This window comes from Pteropus medius, unplaced genomic scaffold (assembly GCF_902729225.1).
Source record: "Pteropus medius unplaced genomic scaffold, Ma_sr-lr_union100, whole genome shotgun sequence".
Taxonomy (NCBI): domain Eukaryota; kingdom Metazoa; phylum Chordata; class Mammalia; order Chiroptera; family Pteropodidae; genus Pteropus; species Pteropus medius.
This window is the reverse complement of record NW_024349141.1, coordinates 2,081,680-2,105,709: the sequence shown is the minus strand read 5'-3', so window position 1 is coordinate 2,105,709 and position 24,030 is coordinate 2,081,680. Positions and strand designations below refer to the sequence as shown.

The 24,030-nt window shown below is 39.4% G+C and overlaps 1 protein-coding gene across 4 annotated transcripts in view; it reads left to right on the top strand.

Moving 5' to 3' along the window:
- The window catches only part of PTPRG (protein tyrosine phosphatase receptor type G), a 631,793-nt gene that overhangs the window by 30,577 nt on the left and 577,186 nt on the right, over window positions 1–24,030 (top strand). The window lies entirely within an intron of this gene.

The window sequence follows — 24,030 nt, the reverse complement described above, 5'->3', positions numbered from 1 at the left end:
CAGCAGGCATAGAAAAGGTATGCTTTTTAGATCAGTTTTCTGATCTTTGGCCAAAGATATATTAATATTAAGACAAAGTATTCTTCAAAAGTTGCTTATTTTGAAATGCTTAGATTAAGGCAAAAAATTTATCTGTGGTCACATCTTTATTCTTGAACCCCCAAAAGTTAGTTTCAACTTTGTTTTTCCTTTGTATGTAACACTGGATATCCACATTTAGCTTAAAAATAAGTGGAATTTTACTTTATGTTTATATCATGTTTCTTGTGTGAGTATGAAATAACATAGATATTCATTTCTACAAGTAACAGGATTATTTTGAAAAACAAAAGACCACATTTCACCAGTGGTTTTCAGACTTTTTTAAAACACAGGATCCTTTCTTCAATCTGATTTTTCTTGCTGAAACACAGAATGTGAAACCTACAGAACCTTATTTATTTGTGGGGGGTGATACATGAGGCTCTTGCATGAGTCTTTAAAACAAAGTGTTTGCTTTCATTCCTGATAAGAATCCTGACGTCTGGGGACCTGAGACCCGTTCAGGATCACAGCAAGTTAGTGGTAGAAGTGGATTTGAAACCACTTCTTTCAGTTGCTAGTTAGCGATTATTTCCTCTTTGAAAGAAAGGATGATGAAAAAAATGATAATTTCATGCATATGAATTGGGAGTTTTAACTGCTTTTGAGAATTGAATAAATTTTTCAAGGTTTTTATGCCATTTAACCCAAATTTTAGTAACTGTATATATGATTGAAATAAATAGTATAGAACTCTTAATATCAAATTTTACTTTCCCCGGTTTGTTAGCTCAAGGATACTGCCAACTGCCCACGATGTCAAAGCAGCCAAGTTCATTTGTTAAAGCGTCTGATTTAATCTTTTTTATGATGTTGAATTTGGTGTTAGGTTATTGTCTTCAACTTAATAAATTTGTTTTGACATCCTACGTGTTGTTTGCTTTTATCATATTTAATTTAACCAATTAAAATGGGTAAATTTGTGAGGACATTGAAGATCCTGTATTTCTTTGATGGGTTTTGTGAGCCATTATATTTTTCCATGTATTGATATTTATAGGAAATGGATAGATAGAGTGGTTTATGTTAGTTGTAATTAGTCATTTTACTAATATGAAGTTTATCCCCTTAAAGCATTTGGAACCATTATCTTGGAGTATACAACAAAACGTTATTCTAGCATGAAAAATCCACTTAAAGGCACAGTTGTTGCCACAGTTTGTTTTTCTTTACCAACTAAGATTAGGGCTTTGAAATCAGGGGATATTGGCCATGGAAAGGAGCTATTGGCATGGAATGAATAGGAATTTTGCACATGCTTGTTTTGAAACTTGGCTACTTCTGTTCAGGGTTGACTGGTCTCAGTGGTAACAAGCTTAAAATGAAATAATGCCTTTTTGCCAACACCATCTTGATTCTTCTCGTATGGACTGCTTGAGCCAATGTAACACATAATGTAGAGCAAAACAAGGAATCGATAAAGCCATTAAGCAGTTCGCTGTCTGGCTAGGAATGTTGATGAATAGGTCCGCATTTCCCCTTGGGTATTTTTATTCACCGGGGGAAGAAAAGGAGTGGGCCAACAAAGTAGAGAAATTGAGAATGGGTTTTCTCGCTTGAATGAGGCAGTGCAGCGAGTGTCTCTGTCTTTTTACCATGGAGTCTCCTTTTCTTATCAATGAATAAGGACGTGTGGTTGGTCATCCTGCGCTGTCCACTTCCTATTTCTTCTTTTAGGGTTTATTAGTTGATGATAGAGTGGAGGAGATATCAGACACACTCATTAAACTCAGGAATCAGTTAAGTTGTAACTTCGAGTCATGAGACCAGTGTCCAGGAGCTTAGATTCAATGGCCTTAGTGGGCCCATAGGAGAAGGTGTGAGCTTGGACGTTGTGTTAGTTTGCTAGGGCTGCTGTAACAAGATGCCACAGTCTGGTTAGCTTAAACAACAGAAATTTGTCTCACAATGCTGGAGGCCAGAAGTCCGGGATCACAAGTCTGGAGACTAGAAGTCCTGTGGACAGAACAGGGAGAATCTGTTTCAGGCCTCTCTGAACTTCTGGTGGTTTGCTGCCAATCTTTGTCATTCCTTGTCTTGTAGAAGCATCACTTTGAACTCTGCCTTCATCTTCACATGATGTTCTCTGTGTGTGTGTGTCTGTATGCCAATTTTCCCTGTTTACAAAGACATTTGTCTCACTTGGTTAGGGTCCACCCTGATGACTTCATCTTAACTAATTACTTCTGCCATGACCCTATTTCTAATTAAGGTCGCATTCTGAGGTGTTGGGGGTTAGGTTGTGGGGTTAAAACATATAATTTTTGGGGACACAATTCAACGCATAACAGATGGATAAGATGGTTGGTTTTGTGTCTGTAAAATCTCAAGTAAGAGTGATTTTAGTCAAGCAGTCTGCAGATTCAAAATTGTTAAACATCTGTGTTTTACTTTGTTTTTTTTCCTAGGTGCTTTCACATGTCTCGTGTTCCTTACCACAGCAAACAAATGTATTATTCATGTTTATGAAGGTTGTAGAGACTTTATAATACAATAAAATACAATCAACCCTGTAGATGAGCAGGAAGGCTTTAGAGTCTTCTACTCATCTTCGGTTTTCTTTTGGTTATTAAAAACCATAATAATTCTGATCCCGTCACCTGCATGAAGACTTTGATTTACTTTAGTCAAGCTCAGTGCAGTGGGTGGCAGATGCTGGCATTACACAATACATGTCCTGTATCATGACGTAAAAATAGATATGTACTTTTTTTGGTGATTCAAGGGATTTGTCGAGGGTAATTTTGACTTGCTAAAACCTTGTACACTGACTTGAATTTAACCTCTTCAATACCCCAGATGGTAATTTACTTTCATTAAATGAAAGTTTGGTCATGCATAATGTTCCCCTCCTACAAAAAAAAAATGTCTTCAAGTTGAATGTTTTCGAGTCTACCTTTAGCTATGAAAACTATTTTGTAAATAAAATCAAATTTGATGAGAACTTTCAGATTTATTCTCTTAATAATACTGTATTGTATATTTGAGGATTGCTAACTGTATTTGACATGCTGTACATCACATCCCCATGACTCACTTGTTTTATAACTATAAGTTTATATCTTTTGACTTCCTTCACTCATTTTGCCAACCCCTACCCTCCACTTCTGGCAACCACCAATCTGTTCTCTGTATCTGTGAGTTTGGTTTTTTGTATTTTATTTTTAGATTCTACATTTAAGTGTGTCAGTTATACCTCAATTTAAAAAAGCATATAGGAAAAAAAAATCTTTCATATATTAAAAAAAAAAAGATAGAAAAAATTGTACTTGAAATCTTAGTATATAAAATAGGTTTTAAAAAAGATTTCTCATTGTATCAAGGTGGAGGCTTCTGGGCAACCTCCCCTGCTGCCTCCCTTGCTGGAGTTTTCTCAGCCAAAATGTACTTGGAAAAAACATTGAGAAACCATAGTATGGAGGCATGTTTGCCATGTGATAAATAGGAATTGGGACAAGTAAGGATATTATATATTTTGCTAATCTCAGTATTTGTAGGCTGCATTCAATGTTCATGGTGTATTTTGTTAATTCAATGAAAATTGAGAGCACTTTGTGTAAGATGTTGGGAAATTCAAAGATCAATGAGATATCGTCTCTTCTATCAGAGTTCCATCTCTATCCATACATCTATCCATCCACATTGTTTATCGAAGGCCTATGTGTTATATCCTGTTTAAGGTATTCGCAAAAGTGACAAAACTGACATGATACCTTCCTTTTTGGAGCCTATGATTTAGTGGAATGTGTGTGTGTTGGGGAACTAACATGTTAGAAGGCAATGAGTATCAGGAAAAAGGAAAATGTTAAGGGAAATTGGGAGTTGGTGGAGGTGGGTAGGTGCCACTTATTTTAAATAGACTTCATTGGAGAAAGTTGCCATAGAGTAAAGGTGTTGAAGAGGTCAAGTTAAGTGTGTGGTATCAGGCAGCTAACGCTCCTGCATAATCTCATCTGGACCCTACAGTAACCCTATAAGGGCAGGTACTGTTATGCTCAAATTTAAGCTAAGGCTAAAGTTGTCCAGGATCCGGTGTCTAGGTAATAGTGGTGGAATTCCAGCCTTTGGGCGTGAAATGCAGCTCATTAATTGGATAGTGTCTCTCTGTGACTGCTAACTGAAACCTCCTTAGGCGTCTGTTTCAGGCCCTCGTAGCCTTTGCCATCCTGTGTGTGCCAGAAGGACTGTGGCTGTATCTGTCTTGCTCACTGGACTCTCCGGAGCACCTGGCTCTTAGATGTTGCTCATTATGTGTGTGTTGATTGAATAAGAAGGACAAAATATGGTCCCTATACCCTTGTAATTGAGATGATCAAATACCAAGCCAGTGCTGACAGGTAACATAGTTCAGATGGGAGTACGACCAGCTCCTCACGGTGGTACCGGTCAAGCATCAGTTTTGAGTTTTGGAATCGAGGAGTATGCCGCAGCTCGGGCTCCAGCTAGCTGCCTCACGTACATGGCTTCTAATTTTCTCTTTGGGTTACACTAAATAGTCCATTGTTCATCAAGGAGAGAGGAAATTGATTTCCAATTACTCTTGTATTGCTTAAAAACCAAACTGCCACGAATGCTTTATGGGATCAGGGAGAAGATAGGCCCAGGGTTTTAGCTGCACTAAAACCTGCTTAATTAACCGAACACTGTCTATTACCATCTGATAGCAGGCGTGACCCCTCTTCTGCAGAGGGACTCAGTTTTGAAGACCATATTCCCAAGGCCAGGAATAGTTTAGACCTGTGAGGGCGGAAGATTTATGCTTTGTGTGCTTCTCCTCTGCTCTATGCATCCTTTCCTGGGGCAGGGAGCTGCTTGGGCAGGCTCATGGGCACTGTGGCTACTTTTCCAGGAATTTTGTGAGCCGGTTATTATGGTCTTTTAAAATTATGCAAGTTTACAAGGAAATTATATTTAAGAAGTAGTAAATACTTCCTAGTTATTTTAATACATTTTACTGTTATCTATGCTCTTAAGCCTTTATCTATTGTATCTGTACGGTAGAAATGCTGTATGATGATGTACTACTATGTAACTCTTCCCTACTTCACATTTAGTGATGGCACATTGGTAGTTTGAAGTTAGATGTGGTGGGACTATTTACACCATAGTTGTTAGCAAATGCTTCAACCCAGCCCCCTCCCAGAGCTGGATAATAAATATTTACAAATACACCACTGACTGGGGCCAACCTTCATATTAATTTGCTAAGGCTGCCATCACACAGCTCCACAAACTAGGTGGTTTAAAACAATAAAGTTATTGACTCATAGTTCTGGAGTTTGGAAGTCCAAGATCAAGGTGTTGGCAGAGTTGTTGTTTTTTTTGTTTCGTTTTGTTTTGTTTTGTTTTGTTTTGTTTTGTTTTGTTTTTGAGGCTATGAGGGAGAATCTGTTCCTTGCCACTTCTAGTTTGTCTTTGCCGTCAATCCTTGGATAGTAGGCACATTACTGCAATCTCTCCATTCATCTTCACATGGAATTTTCCATGTTTCTGTGTCTTCACAGGACCATCTTCTTTCTGTGTCTCTCACCCTTTATAAGGACACCAGTCATATTTCAGTATGACTTTATCTTAACTAATTGTATCTGCAGTGACCCTATTTCCAAATAAGGTCATATTCTGAGATTCTGGGGCAAAGACTTTAACATACCTTTTTGCGGGAACGCAATAACTCCTAATGTCCTTCAGTGGCCTTACATTGCCTATTGGAACACTTTGCCTTTGCCAGCTCAAATAAACACAAGAGTCCATATGTATAATAACTTTAATGGCTTATTATGTACTATTTTTTTTTTTCATATGTGTTCTCATTTAACCCTCTCCAGCACCCTGTAATGTAAGTATCATTCCCATTTAACAAATTAGGAATTGGGGTCTGAGTAAATTGGAGTAATGGTCTTTAGCCTTGCAAATTAGATATTTGAGTCTAAATACCAATGCCTTTTGTCAACTTACTTGTCACGGGTTTCATTGCTCCAGAACCTTATTAGCTGTGCCAAATCTACTTAGAGAGTTAATTGTGTCAGGGTAGTAAAGAAGAAGAAAGAGCTAATTTTTATAAAACTTGCAGAATCAAGCATAAAGCTTGGTGCCTTTATATATGTATTACCTAATTTAATCCTCATGACAACTATTTGAGTTGTTCCTTTCTGTGTAGATGAGGAAATGGCACTGTAGGTGAACTTTGTTCCCTGGCCAGGATCCCAGAACTGGTAAAGGGACAGCTAAGAGAGGAGTCCTGGTCTCTCTGGACCCAAAGACCATTCTTGTTGGGTCCTACTATACTCTGTTCTAAAGCAAATCTCACATCTCATAAATAGGCACATCCCATTCCTGGTCCTTTTTGTTGAGTGAGTTGTTAATCATGCATATATTTATTTTCTCATTCAGTTAGTATGTATTGAGAGCTCTGACAATATGCCAAGAACTGTGCTAACGGATAAATGGCTCAAGTCTCAGAACTAGAATGATTTAGAGTCCTCCACGGCCTTCTTTAAAAGGTTATGAGGTTCCACCTGTGTCTCTGCCATTTTCCTACTTGGTGGCAACCTTCAGCCCATTTCTATCATTGTGTAACAAATCACCACAAACTCAATGACTTAAAACAACATGAATTTTTTTTATCTTAGAATTTCTGTGGGTTGTGGGTCTGGAAATGAGTTGAGTCCTCTGCTCAGGCTGAAATCAAGGAGTGGACCAAGGCAGTGATCTCATTGAAGCTTGGGGTCCTCTTCAAGTTTACTGACAGGTTGACAGAATTCAGGTCTTTGTGGTTGTAGGACTGAGGTTTCAGCTTCTAAAGACTGCCTGTCTTTGCCTGCCGTGTGGCCATTTCCACAGCATGGACATTTGCTTCTTCAAGGCCAACAGGGGAGCTACTCTGCTGCTTCTGTCTCTTTTAAAACACCTGATTAGGTCAGGCTCACACAGGATAAATTCTCTGTTCATTAAATCAAAACACACTGAAGGGAATGGTAATTAAAGCCACAAAATCCCTTCACCTTTGACATTTTTAAGGACTAGGAGAAAATAAGTTCTGCCCCAGCTCGAAGGGGGATATTTAGGATGTAGTTTAAAGAGTAGCCTCTTGGAATGGCCTTCTTTTAGGAAAGCGGGGTCTTTGCCAAGAGCCTTGGGCCAGGCGAAAATAATAGGTGCCCACTTTGGAACCTAGAGTGACAGACATCCTAAATGGGTCATTTTGGTATAATTTCGGGGGACTAGAATTGGTATTCTTTATCCCTCCTTCCTCAACAGCATAGCTGGTGAAATAGAAGTGGTATGGACAGCCATCTGTGAAATAAAAGCTTTAGGTAAGTGGAAGTCCCTGGTAGGTTTTCATTTTAGTGTAAATTCTGTCTTCCTGGTATAAGTCTCCTTTAAAGACTTATGAATATTGTTCTGAGAGAATGCTGCATGAATTCAGAGGTTGGATCAAACTATGTTCTTTGGGATTCATTAAAAGAGAAATGCCTAGGGCCAAATGCTAGTCAGATGCATCAAACACTGTACTGAATCTGAAACTGTACGGAGCTGGATCACTCTGATGCTCTTCATTTGATAGGTTTTTCTTTACCACAAACAGGCAGCTCTACAAACTTTAAATCTTACATGACTTTTTTTTGGGGGGGGGGTGGGGAGATAGAGAATGTAGCTAGAAAATTTTGATTATTAATCTGACTCTCCCTCCTGCTTCTTCTTGGAATTAAAGTCTCTGAAAAAGTCTAGACCTAGAGGTAGACGTTCCCTTGTTGGGTTTTACCAGGTTGAAGGCCCACTTTCTCCAGCTGGTTACTATGATGGCCAGCATTAAGGTTACAAACTCAACAAATGCCGTCTGGGCTCAGGCAGCTGAAGGAAAGGAGTCGGGTAGGAGAGCCACAGGGAGTGGCTGAACTGTGGAGAACTGGACACAACATGCCTCTTCTCCAAAGTCAGCTCTATTTGGCTTGGGCAGAATGTTGCCTGGAGGGGAATTTAAGTCAGTGTTTAGATCATTCCAATATTTCAAGAGGAAACAGAGATCATAAATTTAAAAATAGAGATCTTTAATTACTCCCAATTTTAAAATTTTGTTAATGATTTCAGTTTTTATTACACCATGAGGGCTGAAGTAATTGTCTTCTGGCTCGGCTTGACCTCTGGGTGTCCAATTTTGATCTCTGGTCTGCATCTTGCTCAGGTCTGAAGGCCTGTTGTAGATAATATTTGATGCCTTTGCAGCATCCATCTACTTCTTCCTAATAGAGCCTCAGTTTTGCATCGGTGCCCACCCTCTATGAAGCTGTGTAGCTGGGGAGAAGCCAAACTCTTGCTCCAGGGGTAGGTTTATTTGTTTTACATCCTTTGTTAGTGATTGGTTCAGGACTGGCCATGTGATCTGACTCTGTCCAATGGAATGAGAAGATGTGTTTGCTGGGGCCCTCCCGTGGAAATCTGCATTTTTCCTCGAAGCCGTGTAAGCTATGGTCTTTCTGCTTTGGGTGCTGTTAGGATGTGTCGCCCACAACTGCTACTGCTGTCTTGCTGTCAGCCTGAGGATAAAATCAAATTTGAGGAGGGCCTGGAAAGGAGGGGAGGAATCTGGATTCCTGTTGATTCTCCTTGAGCTGCTGAATTAACTAGCATTAAAGCTTGCCCTTCCACTGGACGTCCTGTTGTGTGAGCTAATAAATTCGTGATTGGTTAAGACAAGCATGAGTTGGTGGAGAAACTCCAATGCATTTCTAGACCCCATGAACTATTGGCAGTAAAGAAGGCCTTCCCCGATGCTGAGCTGTCACTGATTTAGGGTTAAGCGATGGATTTCATCTTACGTCTTTACTGTAGTCTCTTCCTATTGGTCTCTTGGAGTATTATCCAAGATAACACCCCATCTTTCTGTTGAGAAGGATGGGCTCCATGGGGAAGAGGAATATCATTAATTACATCTGATTTGGGGGCGCAGAGTGAGGCATGGTGAGCGTACTGTGTGTTTGCTCACAATGGTTTGTGGTCAGATTCAGCCCAAACTTGTACCGAACTTGCTGTAGAGGGTTAGTTACGGATTAAAAATAACTATTAAATCAAAACATTTGTGAAAATTATTCTTCAGGTTGATAATATGGAAAGAACCTCACCCTTCAAGGAAAGGCTGAGTTGTTTTAGTATAATCTAAAAAGTTTCAGGCCCTTAGAAGAATACAAAACAGAAAGATTTCCCTGCCTGACTTGCTGTGAAGGTAAATCAACTTGGAAGCACTCTGCCATCTCTGAACATTCCAGATGTTTCTTTCTTTTTTAAAAAAAAATAAGAAATAACATTGCATTTTGAGAAAAGCTTTTCTTACTTCTATTCATTTATGCAGCTTGTTCTTTGCAACCCTTTTTCAATTTAAAGACTGCTCTCTACTATTAATAAAACATAAGTTTAATCATGTACAATTGATTTTCACATTTATATATTTTTATTTGATCTAGTATGGAGAAACAGTGAAGTTTGTGGTAAGGAGTGTGAATTCTGATGCCACACTGCCTGGGTTTGAATCCCAGCTCTGCCACCTACTGGCAATGAGACCTTGGCAAATCGTTTAATTTCTTTGTGCCTTAATTTCATGATCTGTAAAATAAAACTAATTATAGTGCCGACTTGTAGGGATGTGAGGATTAACAGTTAAATACATGAGTCCATTTAAAATGCTTGGAACATTGCCTGGCACACTGTTAAGTGCTGTGTGTGTTCACTGCTAGGCGTCATCATAGTTATGGTAATAAAATTTGTAATTCTACTACTGGCTATGGCATCAGGCTTTGTTAAGAGATTTTGGAAGACCTGAATCATTTGGTAGATAAGTGTCACTGCCTCTAAGATTACAAGCGATTTATTGCTGGTTATAAAAAATTGCCCTGGGAGGTAAGCATAGGGAGAAGAGTCTCCATGGGGCAAGGATGCTGGGCTGAAGCCAGCCGCCTTCATGTCTTCACAGCAGACAGATAAAGAGGTTATATAGTGTGTTTGTCTAGATGAATTTGGCTGTGCTCAGGGTGGTACTAAGTATAGGAACTGGTTGTTACTTTAGTGTTACTCAACACTAAAGCATGCAGCATTTAATAAAACAAACATATCTCTGTTAAATGACCATTCCTTTTAAAGGTAGGTGGTTCTCTTGTGTCACTCACTTAAATATTTCATTTTCTTTTTCCAAACGGCAGAAGCAGTATGAGTTTTTAAACAGGAGTCCAGTTCATCTTGTAATAGTTTGAGCTAGTGAAACCTGGGTAGAAGCTCTGAAGACACCGTGTACTGCCGTGACCTTGTGAAGACCTTAGACATCCTCCATGGGGCTCAGTCTCTCCATCTGTAACACGGTCATAACCATTCCTCAGAACCTTTCTGTGCACATCAAATGGAACCATGTGGGTAAAGTAACCAGCACAGGCCTTCATTAATTTTTATTTTCATCTTTTTCCTTGATTTTTAACCACTATCTTGAGTACCAAAGCGGCAAACTTGAAAGATTTTTTGGGGAGACTGTCTATATGTTGTGCCATTGCTGCTGAGTTTTCTGAGAAGGGAGCCTGTTTAGAAGGTAAGGAATGATTTTTTTTCTCTCAGTAGCTACATTTTTCTTGTGGGCTTTTAATTTATTTGGAGTTCTTTTCCTGAAATTTGTGGGTGAATTAAGACAGGAATTGGCAAACTTTTTCAGTGAAAAGCCAGATAGTAGACCTTTTTGGTTTTGCAGGTTATATATCGCAATTGTGTCTACTCATTGTGTCGTAGCTTGAAAGTAGCCATAGACAACACGTCAGCAAACAGGCATGATTGTGTTCCAATGAGACTTTGTATATGGACACTGAAATTTTAATTTTGTGTACTTTTCATGCGTGTGTCACAATATAGTCTTCGTTTTTTTTCTAGCCATTTAAAAATAACCCTTTTTAGCTTAAGCCATACAAAAAGAGACAGCGGATCAGAATTTGTCCACCCCAGCATCATGGTTTTGATTTGATAAACCATATTACTAATAGTTCATGCAGCAGAGAAGGCTCTCATTTAAAGAGCTTGTCTGATCAGGGTCTTGGAATTGGAAGCAACTTTCTGTAACATTTATAGCGAATCCACAATTTGATTGGGTCTTGACAGACTTGCTTTGATGGCCTTTGCCCAAAGTGAGGTGCACCTGTGCTTCCGGTTCAGTGTAGCATGTGGCTTATTTCTAGTTAGAAATGTTAAGGCTGTGAGCCTAGGTAGTCACTGGGCATGAATTGCCTGATTGCCTCCCTGAAAAGCTGTTAACTTCTCCAGCGCTTTTGAAAGGAACTTCAGCTTTATGCATTTTCCAGCCTATTTTGTTCCCTTCTACCCTCACCCCCCCGGCTTGTTCTCTGCATTAAAGGTGCATTAGTGTATTCTCAGTGCAACACTTTAGAGTTCTTGGAATGGGCAGAGAGCAGTTATATCTCATAATAGCAGGATAATCAATGGAAAGAGATAGATTGCCAGGTTGTAAATCATGTGAGAGAATTTGATGATATCAGCTTCGGGAGAATGGGATCCTATTTACTCCCATTCTGAATTCTTGGGTTCTGGAATTAATTTTTTTTTTTTTTTTGTACCTGTATTTGATGGAACAAGCCTTTGAAAGTGAAAGAGGACGACAAAGAACAGGTCAGCTCTGTCTCACACACTCTCTCCTTTCCTCACTGTCCGTGCTCACCCCTGTATAATTTCAGACCTGCAATGTGGAACGCTTTCTATAGCCATAGTCAGCACTGCAGAGTGAAATACACTTAGCCTGTCAAAGAGTTGAAAGAACATTTATTCCTCCATATTCAGAAGTGAAGAAAATCACACCCTTTAGATGAGGACACTCAAAAACCTGGCAGTATTCTTAGTAAATGCAGTTACTGGCAATAGAAAGCAAAGGACTTTTTTAAAGAGAAATTAACCGTGTCTTTTACTTTCTGACTTAATGCAGAAAGATGAAAATATGCTAAAGACATGTTTTTTGTTTTTGTTTGTTTGTTTTTTTTAAAGGCATAGACCAGAGACATTTTAGAACATTTTCATCTAGCAAATCCAGCTTCCTTTTAAGCCAAGCATCAGGATCGCTTCAATATTTAGGTATTAATATTCCTTTGTGGCTCACACAGCTCTTTGAAAATGAAATTCTCTGCACTGCTGTCACAATTAAAGAAAGACATGCTGAGGTGAAAGGGAATTTGTATGTTTCTTAGATTGGAGGATATGTTGAGTCAAATGAACATCCTCTCAAGGTTAAATTATCTATTTAAAAACCTCCCAATTACAGTGCCAGGTACAATCTCTGATGAGATTCAGAGAGAACAAATGACTTAATCGGTGGGAGAGAGGTTCTCTTTGTATGGAAGAAAGCTATGAAATCAGAATGAACCGAACATTGTTTATTATCATGGGAAAATGGGATATTCTCACTAAAATAGGAGTCATTTGAGGGTTACTGAAAACCTTAGAAAAAAGTGGAAGTAGGTTCTTTGCTCTTCCTGCCCTTTTTTTTTTTTTTTTATTAAAGCATAGTGAGGTGACCAGAGCCAAAAGCCACCAGCAAATATACTGTGACGTTTTCATAGGCAGTCTGATCCAAGGAATTTGGATGGTGAATACAGTTTTACTTAAAAGGTGGTTTTATGGCCTAGCTTTCTAAAACAATCACCCAAGTCCTGATTTATCTCCAAAATAAGTCCTGAATCCCTCTGGCCAGTGCTCTCCATCTCTTCTGCCACTGACTTGGTCTAGGGCACCATCCTGTCTGAGTTAAAATACGGTGACAGCCTTCTCACTAGTCTCCCTGCTTTCAGATAAATCTTCCCATTACACATGAACAAATCTACACTCTAACCAATGGTTCTGCCTCTACTTTGCACATCTTCTCCTACCATTCCTCTCTCACTCACTTGCTCTAGTCTTTGCGGCTGGAATGGTGCAAGAATCTTGGTTCCATCCTGCTTCATTATCACATACAGTCAGGGGCCTGGTTTTTGCCTGATGGTGTAGTAGTTAAATAAAGACCCTGGAACCAGACTGGTAGGTTCAAATCCTGGCTGTGCTACTGGCCAACCTTGTAACTTGCGTGAGTTACTGAAACCTCTGTTTCTCAGTTTCCTCATCTTTAAGTTGGGTATAGTAATAATTCTACATGATAATAATACTATGTAAAGTGGTTGTTAGGAGTAAATGAGTTAAAATATGGAAAGAACTTAGACCATTGCTTTGCACTCAAAAAGCATTGTATAAGAGTGAGAAGATGGTGCTATTTTGTTTTAAAATCAGCATCAGAGTTATTTCTATCCCTTGGATTTTTCCATGGCAGTTCCTTCTCTTGTCCATCTCAACTCAAGTGTCTTTTCTGAATGACCTTCCCCATCTATCTTTTGAAAGGGCCTACCCCTTCCACAGCCACCCTGTGCTATACCCATTACAGGTTAAAAACAAGTTGTTTTTTTTGAAGCAGAAAAAAGTTGCAACCAATAAAAGAACCTCCCGCCAATACTAAGATGTGCATTTCCTACAAACAAGGGAATTCTGTAATAACCCAATACATCCATCAAAATTGGGAAATTAACTTTGATACAACACCGCTGTCAGACCCCCCTTTAAATTGCCCTGATTCTGCCAATTAAAAAAAGAGCCATTGGGGATCGTGTGCTATTTGTTAGTCTCCTTTGTTTCTGGAGCAGTTTCTCAGGCTTTCCTGGACTTTTATGACCTTGATAATTTTAAAGATGATAAAGCAATTATTTTTCAGACTGTCCATCAATTTGGTTTTGTCTGAGGCTTCCTCATGATTAGATTCAGGTTATGCATCAGGGCAGAAATATCACAGAAGTGATGGACTGCTCCTTTCATTGCATCTTATCAGGTGGCTCATGATTTCCGTCTGCGCCATTGCTTGTGATGTTAGCTTTGATCACTTGAAAAAGGCAGCATCTGCCAGGGTTCTCCATTGTAAAGGTACTCTTTTTCCCCCCTCATTGTAATAAGTATTTTGTGGATGGGTACTTTAAGACCATTCTCCTTAAACTTTCAACTTGTTTATTTATTACATCAGTTTGGACTCACAGATTTCTAATTTAATGGGTTATAATCTGTTACTATCATTATTTTGATGCTGAAATTCCTCCCAGATTTAGGTAATGGGAGTTCCTTGCAGTTGGTTTGTATGTCCTTTTGACATGTGTCACCATCATTATTTGAGTGCTTCCTTACTTTCTGGAACAAGAAGTTCTAGGCACATCTTGTGCTTTGCTGGCCCCAGCCCTGGATTCAGCCAAGGAGCTGAGGAGTCTTGGATCTCTGATTCCTTTTAGATGAGAATGATATTTAGAAACCAAGATCTGGGGACTAAGTGTGTTCATTGCTTATTAGATATTACAGCTCCCAGAGTCTTTTAGTGGAAACTTCTAGGGATTATATATGTATATATACACGTTTACATTTGTATTTATTTCTGTATTTTTATGTATTAAAAATCATGAGTTCACTACCTCTAATTCTGAATATTTCAGCACCATGTGGTTCAATTTAGTTACCTCCTTTCTGTATTTTTAAATCCCTTCTCTGACAGTGAGTAACCTGGTTCTCACTGCCTTGAATATATTTACTTAGTCCCACCCACCCCATGTTGGGGCACTGTTTCATGCAGACACCCTTCTCAGCTCTCTGAGTTGCCAACAATCCATGCCAAGCCCTTCTCCCTGCCAGGTGCAAAAGCCCTCCTCACCATTTCTGAGTGTCCCTTCTGGACAGATGGTGCTTTTGTGCAATGAAAATGGTACCTCTTCTTCCTACCAGGAATCAGCCCCATGCCAGGGTACTCAGCTTGGCAAGAGTAGTGTGTGGGCTGGATTTCAGTTCTTTTGCTTGACCTATGTGCTGTGCATCAAGTGCCCAACTTTATGTGGCTGCCCCGATGTCTGACCACACTGTATTGGTTAATGGTGGGCTCTTTTTTTAAAAAACATATTTTTATTTTTCAGTCATATTTGATACACAATAACGTATTTCAGGTGTACAACATAGTGATTAGACATTTATATAACTTATGAAGGGATCACCCTGATAAATCTAGTACCCATCTGATACCATACATAGTTATTACAATATTATTGACTATATTTCCCATGCTATACTTTATAGCCCCAAGACTATTTTGTAACTACCACTTTGTACCTCTTAATTCCTTCTCTGCTTAATTCTCTGAATTCTCCCTCCCCAATCTGCAACTATCAAACTGTTCTCTGTATCTATGAGCTTGTTTCTGTTTAATTTTTTTCTTAGATTCCACATATAAGTGAAGTCATATGGTATTTGTCTTTCTCTGTCTGACTCATTCCACTCAGCACTTACTCCACCCTCTAGGTCCATCCATGTTGTTGCAGATATCAAGAATTCATTTGATTGTATATATGTACCACTTCTTTATCCATTTATCTGTTGATGGACACTTAGGATGCTTCTATTTCTTGGCTAGCGTAAATAATGCTGTAATAAACATATGGGTGCATATGTCTATTTGAATTAGCGTTTTGGGTTTCTTCAGATAAATACCCAGAAGTGAAATTACTGGGTACTTCTTTGTCTCGTCATGGCCTATGTTTCAAAGTCTGTTTGTCTGGTAAAAGTATTGCTACCCTAGCTTTTTTTTTTTTTTTTTGTTTATTTTCATGAAATATTTTTTTCCATCCCTTTACTTTCAGTCTGTGTGTGTCTTTTGATGTGAAGTGAGTCTCTCATAGGCAGCAAATGTAAGCGTCTTGTTTTCTTATCCATTCAGCCACCCTATGCCTTTTGATTGGAGCATTTAATCCTTACATTTAAAGTAATTTTTGGTAGATATGTAGTAATTACCACATTTTCATATTTTGATCCTTTTTTTCTTAAAGATATCTCTTTAACATTGATACTGTCCCAAAGGTCCCTTAAATTACCTTCATTTTTTTTTTTCCAAAACATTAATTTGATCCTCTGCTTCATCTAATCTACTATCGATTCCCTCTAATGTACTCTTCATTTCATTTATTATATTCTTTATCTCCGACTGGTTCTTTTTTATGTTGTTGTTGTTTTTTTTTATCTCCATTTTTATGTGTCCTGTCTCCTTGTTGAAGTTCTCACTGAGTTCATTGAGCATCCTTATAACCAGTGTTTTGAGGTTTGCATCTGGTAGATGGCTTGTCTCCATTTTGCTTATTTTTTTTTCTGGAACTTTGTTCTGATCTTTCATATTGGGATATGTTTCTTTGTCTCATTTTGGCTGCCTCCCTGTGTTTGTTTCTATATTTTAAGTAGAGCTGCTTTGTCTCCCAGTTTTAGTAGAGCAGCCTAATGTAGTAGTATCTTGTGGTGCCCAGTGTCTCAGGCTTCCTGGTCACCTGAGCCAGGTGCTCCAGGTGTGTGTCGCTTGTGTGGGTTGTGTGTGCGCCCCCCTGTTGTAGTTGAGCCTTAATTGCTGTTGGCATGTAAATGGCAGGGATTGGCCCTCAGGCTGGTTGTGAGGACTGGCCGTGATTATAGTGGAGGAGCTGTAGTGCAGGGACTGACCCTACAGAGCAGGAATCACTTTAGCCGGGCTCTGGTGCCTGCCCAGTCTGCCCTTGTAAAGATGGTTGGATGGTGCTCTGGTATGATCTGAAGCTGGCCACTATGTGTGTTGGTTCTGGGGCCTCTTGGGAAAGACTCTGTTGCAGGCCAAGGTCAGCTGCTGTTTGCGCTCTGCCTGGGGCCGCTTGGTATCAGTTACAAAGTGATCTGCAGGTGGTTGCCACTTGTGCTAGGCTTGAATGTGTCTGGGAGAGGCTAAGCTGTGACCTGAAGCCACGGCTGCTAGTACTAGGCTTGGGGCTACTCGGGGTACGCCAAGGCCAGATGCTGCTTGTTTGGGGTTTGTGAACCTTTGAGAAATTTTAGGCAAGTCCACAACATGACCATGAGAGGCTGTTTGTATGGAAAAGCCACTGGAAGCGGCTCGAGTAGGCTTGTAAGTTAGGTGGGACTGTGTCTCGGAGTCACCAGGGCGGACAAATGGTGTTAGCCAGTTCGATGGAGACTCAGATATGGTGCCTGCCTAAACTAAGTCTGCACACTGGAAGCAGAGAGGGCTCAACAAAGATGCAATGGTTTCTGCCAGCACTTTTGTCAGGGAGGAAGCTGCCTCTCCAGCCCTTGCCCTGAAGTCAGACAATTCAGTTCCTTCCTGTATGTCCTTGGTGCCTTTTGAGCTGTTGCCTTTTGAGCTGCTGTCCCAGTGCTCAAAGTGAGTGAGTCTAACAGCGAGTAAGTCTGTTTCGCAGGCCTCTTAAGAGGAACGTTAGAGACTTCAGCCACCCTTTGTCACAGTGAGCCACAATGTTGTAGGGACTTTTCTCCTGGCACCGGAACCCTGGGCTGGGGTAACCGGTGTGAGGCTGGGACCCCTCGCTCCTCAGTGGGGACCTCTACAGCACCCGAGGTGTGCTTCCCAATTGTTAACTGCTACATTGGTGTGGGACCATCCTGTTCCATGTCTCTGCCCCTCCTACCATTGTTGAGGTGGCTTCTTAGGTATAGGACTTCTCTTCAGCTAGACTTCAGGTGATTTTAAATGATACTTGTTCTGTAGTTTAGTTGTTTTGAGATGGTAATGGGAGGAGGTGAGCACGGCGTTTTCCTGCTCCGCCATCTTGACTGGAAGCTGAAGGTGGGCCCTTAAGATGCCTAACCCACCTTGAGACTAAGGGGTGGTTGCTGCTAATGTAGGTATGCTGCTTTGTTCAGCGAAGGAGAGTTGAAGTTAATCTACTAAGTTTTAGCAAGTCACATGGCCAAGGGACAGAGGAATACTCTGAGGGCAAAGGACTGGATACATGGTCAGTGATTCAGTCTAACATGGAAAGGTCAAATTGTTTGCCAAAGGCTAACCCTTAACAAATGGCAGAGCTAGGAATCCAATGAAGTCTGTCCAATTAGGGCTTCGGCACTTAATCACTCTTCTGATGCTTCTGTATAAAATAGTCAGGGGCTTGATGTACATGTGGGTTTATCAGGGTGTACAGGCAATTTAAAAGGGTGTTCCTCTCCTCTTGCTTTCTCCTGCCCTCTTGTACCTAGGAAGTTTACTTTCGAGAGTGTAGTGTTAATCAGATAAAGAACTTCTAAGGACCAGATGGCCTTCATTTCTTTCTTTTTGATTAGCTATATAAAGCTAATTGTCCAACTGAGAGGCTTAATTTTACAGGCTTACGTGGGAGGCACACTTATTGTTTACAGCTTTCCACCTCCCTTTTGCCGCCTTTGCCAGAGGCTCTGTTCCAGCAGTGCAACCTGAATATAACACTATGGAATTTAGGAAGAAGTTGGGTTTTTACAAGGACTCTTCACATAATGGTTGGACAGGAGAACACTTCTCTTTAATCATGCAGGTTAAAGGTGTAGTTGTTTTTCTCAGGTCTTCCATTGTATGTCTTCCTTGTTTTTATTTTTATTTTTATTTTATTTTAAATGGCTTTGACCAATAGCAGGAGTTTGTATGGTGGTTTTCAAATAGTGTCTGCATTGATGTTCTGTAGGCAAAAAGGGCTGATTGACTGGAGACCATATTAAGGAATTGTGATGTAAAAATTACACTGAATTATAAACATGCAGAGACATATTATTATAACTAATTGAGTTTATAAAGAGGCCAAGTGGTACTTGGTAAATCTTATTAGTGGAAAGACTATTTTGTATCAATGGAAATGTTACACTGAAGCATTGTGCCTCTATGCAGAGGAAAGATAATAGTGGCTGGAATATAAGATCAGCCATGTGCTATGTAAAAGGTGGCAGGCTTAAAAAATCCATTTGTATTTTTGGCAAATTGTCTTAACACGATCCATACGGCTTTCTAATTTGAATTATGAAAGTTAAAGTTTATACTGAAGTTACATCTATTAAGAACTGGTAAAATAAAGTCTCCCAAGCCTAGTGTTAGGGGGGAGTGTGTGTGTGTGTGTGCATGCGCGCGCGTGTGCTGCTCACATTTGAATTGTGCATTCACATTGCATTCCCTTGCAAGGATGTGCCATTTTTAATTAAGACTAAAACATGGTGGGGTATTCTAAATTAGGCCTGATTATAATTGCAGATGGCAATTGAGCTTTTGGAAGCTGTTTTTTTTTTTTTTTGACTGTTAAATAAAATTGTCTTTTTTAGTATTGGTTTGCAGAAGCTCAGCGGTGCTTGTTTAGGGGGAAAAAAACCCTTTCACCTCTTTATTTCCATTGAACTAAATATCACAGCATATCCATCTTCTGTTAAGGGGGTTTGATCGCGAAGAAATTTTTCTTAAGGCTATCTTGACAATTGATTAAATGAAAAATTTTGGCCCTTAAAACTGAACTTCCTGGAGACTTTCTGTTGGTAAATACGGAAAACCCATGACTGTTATTGCCTAGGTATTCTTCTTGGAATTGTTATTGAGCCAGTGCAATAATAAAGTGGCAGAATGACCTTTGACTATTAGTAGACTTTTAATCCTCAAAATTAGTACCTCAACATAGCTGTCTACTGTTTCGTAGGCAAACTTGACTTCGTTCAGTGTCTCGTAAAGGTTTATGGGCATAATAGACTATTGCCTGGGTGTGCATTGGATTTATCCATGCTGTTCCCTGCTTATACAAATGGTATACATAAAATTTCTGCCTGCTGATGGGTATGTAGACCCACAAGACCAGTGGTTTGCAACCAGGGGTTCACAATGCCCCCTGCCCCATTGGACATTTGGCTATGTCTGGAAACAGTTTTGATTGTCAGGACGGGGGGGTGGTGCTACTGTCATTTGGTAGGTAGAGGTCAGGGATGCTGGTAAACATCCTGTAGTGCCCAGGACAGGCTCCTCGCTCCTCCCCCAAGCCCCGCCCTGGAAGAATTATTAGTTCCAAAATGTCAATAGTGAGGCTATTGAGAAATCCAGCATTAAACAGTGACCTTACTAGGTCTCTCTTTGTCTTCCCATGTAAAAATGGGCATGGATTCCTCATGGATCTATTGTATTTATCCTCTCGTTACAGCACCACTGGGTAGTATGTTAAATTAAACATGGAAGAATTCAACAAGGAAGTCAAAGTTGAGCGATAGACCAGCAATGTGTTAGTTAAGAGCCAGAAATTTGCAACAGGTCAGGTAATGGATTTGCTTATAGGCTTTGGGGAAATTGACTGACTTTATCTCCCTGGGAAATCTACCTTTGTTAGAGTACATGTTGTCCTTAAATGTTAGCTCTAGTAAGTGAGGGATTCATAAAAAGTTGATGATGAAAACATTTTAATAAACAACGTCATGCAGTTGTGTTACTGCTTCATATTGAATTCTACCTAATGAAGATTGTCTGTGTACAGCCACCACTGCTTCAGTTTGCTGCATTTTGTGTACACAGATCAGAAAATTAAGAAACCAGGGAACTAGTATTGAGTAAAATAATAAAAGGACTTTCTTGAATGGCAGCACTTCGGATGTTTTTTTTTTTTCTCCCCCCTGCCTTATGTAACTGTAGGAATAAAGGATGAAGGATGTTATGGGGCTTATAAACAGCTGATAACAACAGGCTTCATTTACGTTTTGTAGCTTGTGTAGCCCCCTTCCTTCAAGTACATGTGTAGGGAATTGAAATTGCAGTTTGCCTATTGTGTGTTGGCGGTAATCTTTCAAAAAAAATTTTATGTTTCAAAATCAGGCAGCCAACAGCAGTAGCCAGTGATATATGGTGCTATTGATGTGAATTGAATTTGCAGAGGGAAAATGAGATTTGGTTGCAGTATGAACTTGTAATGAGGTGGTCCCACAGATTTGTAATGGTCAACCATTGTTTGTGCCCAGAATCAGCTAGGAATCAAATACTTTTCAAAGAGAGACTGAAATAAAACTTGAGTTTTTTTTTTTTTTTCCTTCTAGCTAATGGAGTATTTCCAAAGTGATGTCATTTACTTTGGTTATTGAGGGTGCTGGAAGTTAATAGTGTACCCTTTTAATAAGTGTTGGATCAGTAGTCTTCATTGATCTCATTCATTGTCTTATCAGTAAAAAAAATTGAACTTGTGCAATATATGTATATCTATTTTTATCTATTTTGTATATGTGGTTTATACTAAAATATCACATAAATTATAAAATATAAAAAATGTAAAGCATGAAGCAAAAAACTGTTACAATAGAGGGTTGAATATTTTTCCTCATCCCTGAGGTATTATCTTATGCACCCCTGGGTGCTTAGTGCTGGAAATGACAATATTGCTTAAGATGACACTGTCAGGTAGTGGGACAGTGTCAGGTAATGGAGAATATTGGGTTTCTTTCCTTCTGTATTGGAGGCATTGTCTTAAAAAATGTATCTTAATGTTTAACCTTTACTATGTGTTGTGTGTACTGCAGATGGGATTGGATTAATACTAAACATTCAGATGTGGCTCTCTGCCCAAGGTGTGAAGTGTAGGATAGAAATAGAGTAAGTCAGCTAAAGCTGACATCTCATGTTTTATTTGGATGTCGTGCCTTAGAAGTTTACTTCCGGATTTATTTCAGTAATTTTCCTTTTTTGTTTCCCTTCTTCCCTCCCATCTTTCTTTCCTTTATTTGTTCCATGGGAATCTGGGACAAAGTATTTTCCATATGTTTCTACTCTGAGATCTTTTTATCTGTATGAGGTTTGAAGGTAGAATAATTATAGTACTTGAATGAGTGAATAAAAGAATCAATAGATTTATCCTTTAGGCTAAACTATATTGGTTAGGGGGTCTTGGCGGGCAAGGTGGTAAATTCCCCTGGTTCTCTGTTTTCATTGTTAATTTCTGTAGATCTCTGTAGGATTAAGTAGGGCGCATTGAAGGAGCTAGCACAGGGCCTGGTATCCAGTAAATGCCCACTTAATTATGGTATAATTATTCTCTCAGCAGTACCTGTCTTTCTTGGAATTCTTGAAATTATTTCTCGAAAGTCTTCCCTCTGGCCAATACTGACTTCCCCAACCTCAGAGCTCTTAGATACCAAAATGGCAAGTTGTACGATATTTCTGGGCACGGTTATATTATTCATTTTTCCACAGTAAGTTGGGTTTCTGGAGGGTATAAACCAAGTCTTAATTTTGTTTTGTGGTTGGTTGCCTTTTCTTGCCTCCTTCCCCAACACAATGCTGAGTGAGTAATCCCAGTACTAATTCTTAGTTGTTAGGGTAAAAGACGTTTTTTGTCACTTCAGAAGACTTAAGCTTTTGGTTGAATCAAACTTGCTTTGGAATTAGAGAAGGTGAATGGGGAAGGGGGAGCTGGGAGGATTTCAGAAAGATTTCGCTAATTGTAATTAGTGCTGAACAGAAGCTGGTACATTTCTGTAGGTTTCCATTTGCAATCACATCGGATGATAATTTTTTTGCTATTATTTTTAAGTGACAGATTGTAGCACATATTTTAAGAACTGCCACCCGTTTTGATCTGAAAGATTATGTTGTCGGAATTTTAGACATTGCAGGTAAAAACCTAATTTTACGAAATAACAGGGACTTATGAATCTTGTAAATTGCTTTCCTCTTGCAACTGTGTTTTTCTCTGATTTATTATGCAAATAGTTGTAACTGCTATAACTGAGCAAAGTAAAACTTTTTATGTCTTTTAGGACCTGTTTGCTGGCTTTGCTCATTCTATAATAGGCTGAATTACTTTAATAGGCAAGAAGTTTAAATTGTATGGATTACTGAGCAAAGATGAAGGGCAATATATTTTGGTTATTTCCAGTTAGCAAACTGCTTCTTAATGAATCAGATTAAGTGCCACAGTTGCTTACTTTTTTACAAAAAAAAAAATCGTCTTTAGGAAGGTACATTTGTACCTAAATAAGTACAATAAAGAGAGATGGTTATTTTGCTACTTTTGTTAAAAGTAGTAATATTCTTATATTCCTCTTCTATAATTTCAGGCATCACCCCTGAGGCTGAAGGAGAGATTAATTTTGCACTGTGTCATAATATCAGGGAAATATCTCACATGCATATCAATCTGATTGATGGGAGAGGGTTGCCTTGATTGCTAGCAATGGTATGGATCCTGACTTAAGTCAAAACTCGGCTTTGGAAGGGTAAAGGTGAATGAAAAATGGGATCAGCCACTTGGATAGGGCAAGAATTAGAACAGCGAGTGCTAATGGCCAAGTGGTGTTTGAACGGCCCCTTCCATGTCTTGTGTCTGGGAATGACTCTCCACTCAAGAGCTAGGTCCGTCTCTCAGAGAGATTATGGTTAGCTTGGCTGAGGAAGACTGGACACCTCAATGGATAATGCAAAGGAAAATTGGGGAGTATAAAATGGAGAAGTTGGGGGAAAGGACCATGAGATTAACTGCAGCCACAGACGTCTTTAAGGTTATCTGTTATGTGGCTTCAGTGATAGAATGGATTACCAAATGTTGGAGCAGGAAGGGTCTCCGAATTCCTCATGAAAGTCTTGATCAATGAATGACTTGTTTAGGAGATGCTAAAACTGTGGATGTTTAGGCTAGTTTTCCTTACCTTTGCATCAGGCTAGAGAATTTAGTTCCTGAGTGATGCTATCTAACATTGAGAAAGAAAATCTCTTTCAATTAGCAGAGATTATATTGACCGTGAGGTACAGTGGTGCTTATAAATAAAGGCTTTCTATAATTGGAAAAGAGCATTTAAAGCAGGTGTGAAGAAAACTTTTAGTTGCTGTTTGTAGAAACCAACTAAAGGACTATCTGTGAAAGGCTTCATCTGTTTAATAATTATAAATATCATGTAAACGAACACTCCAGGGGATGGTAGCAGGAAGGATATGGAGATTTCTAAATTTTATTGCCAGGCACCCAGATGCAGCCTCAAGTATTTATTCAGAAAATGTTGTTTGCGGTGTATCCGAGGCTCTGTTGGCCTTGCTGCTTCCGTGGATGTTTAAAGGTTCTCACTTTACCTTGG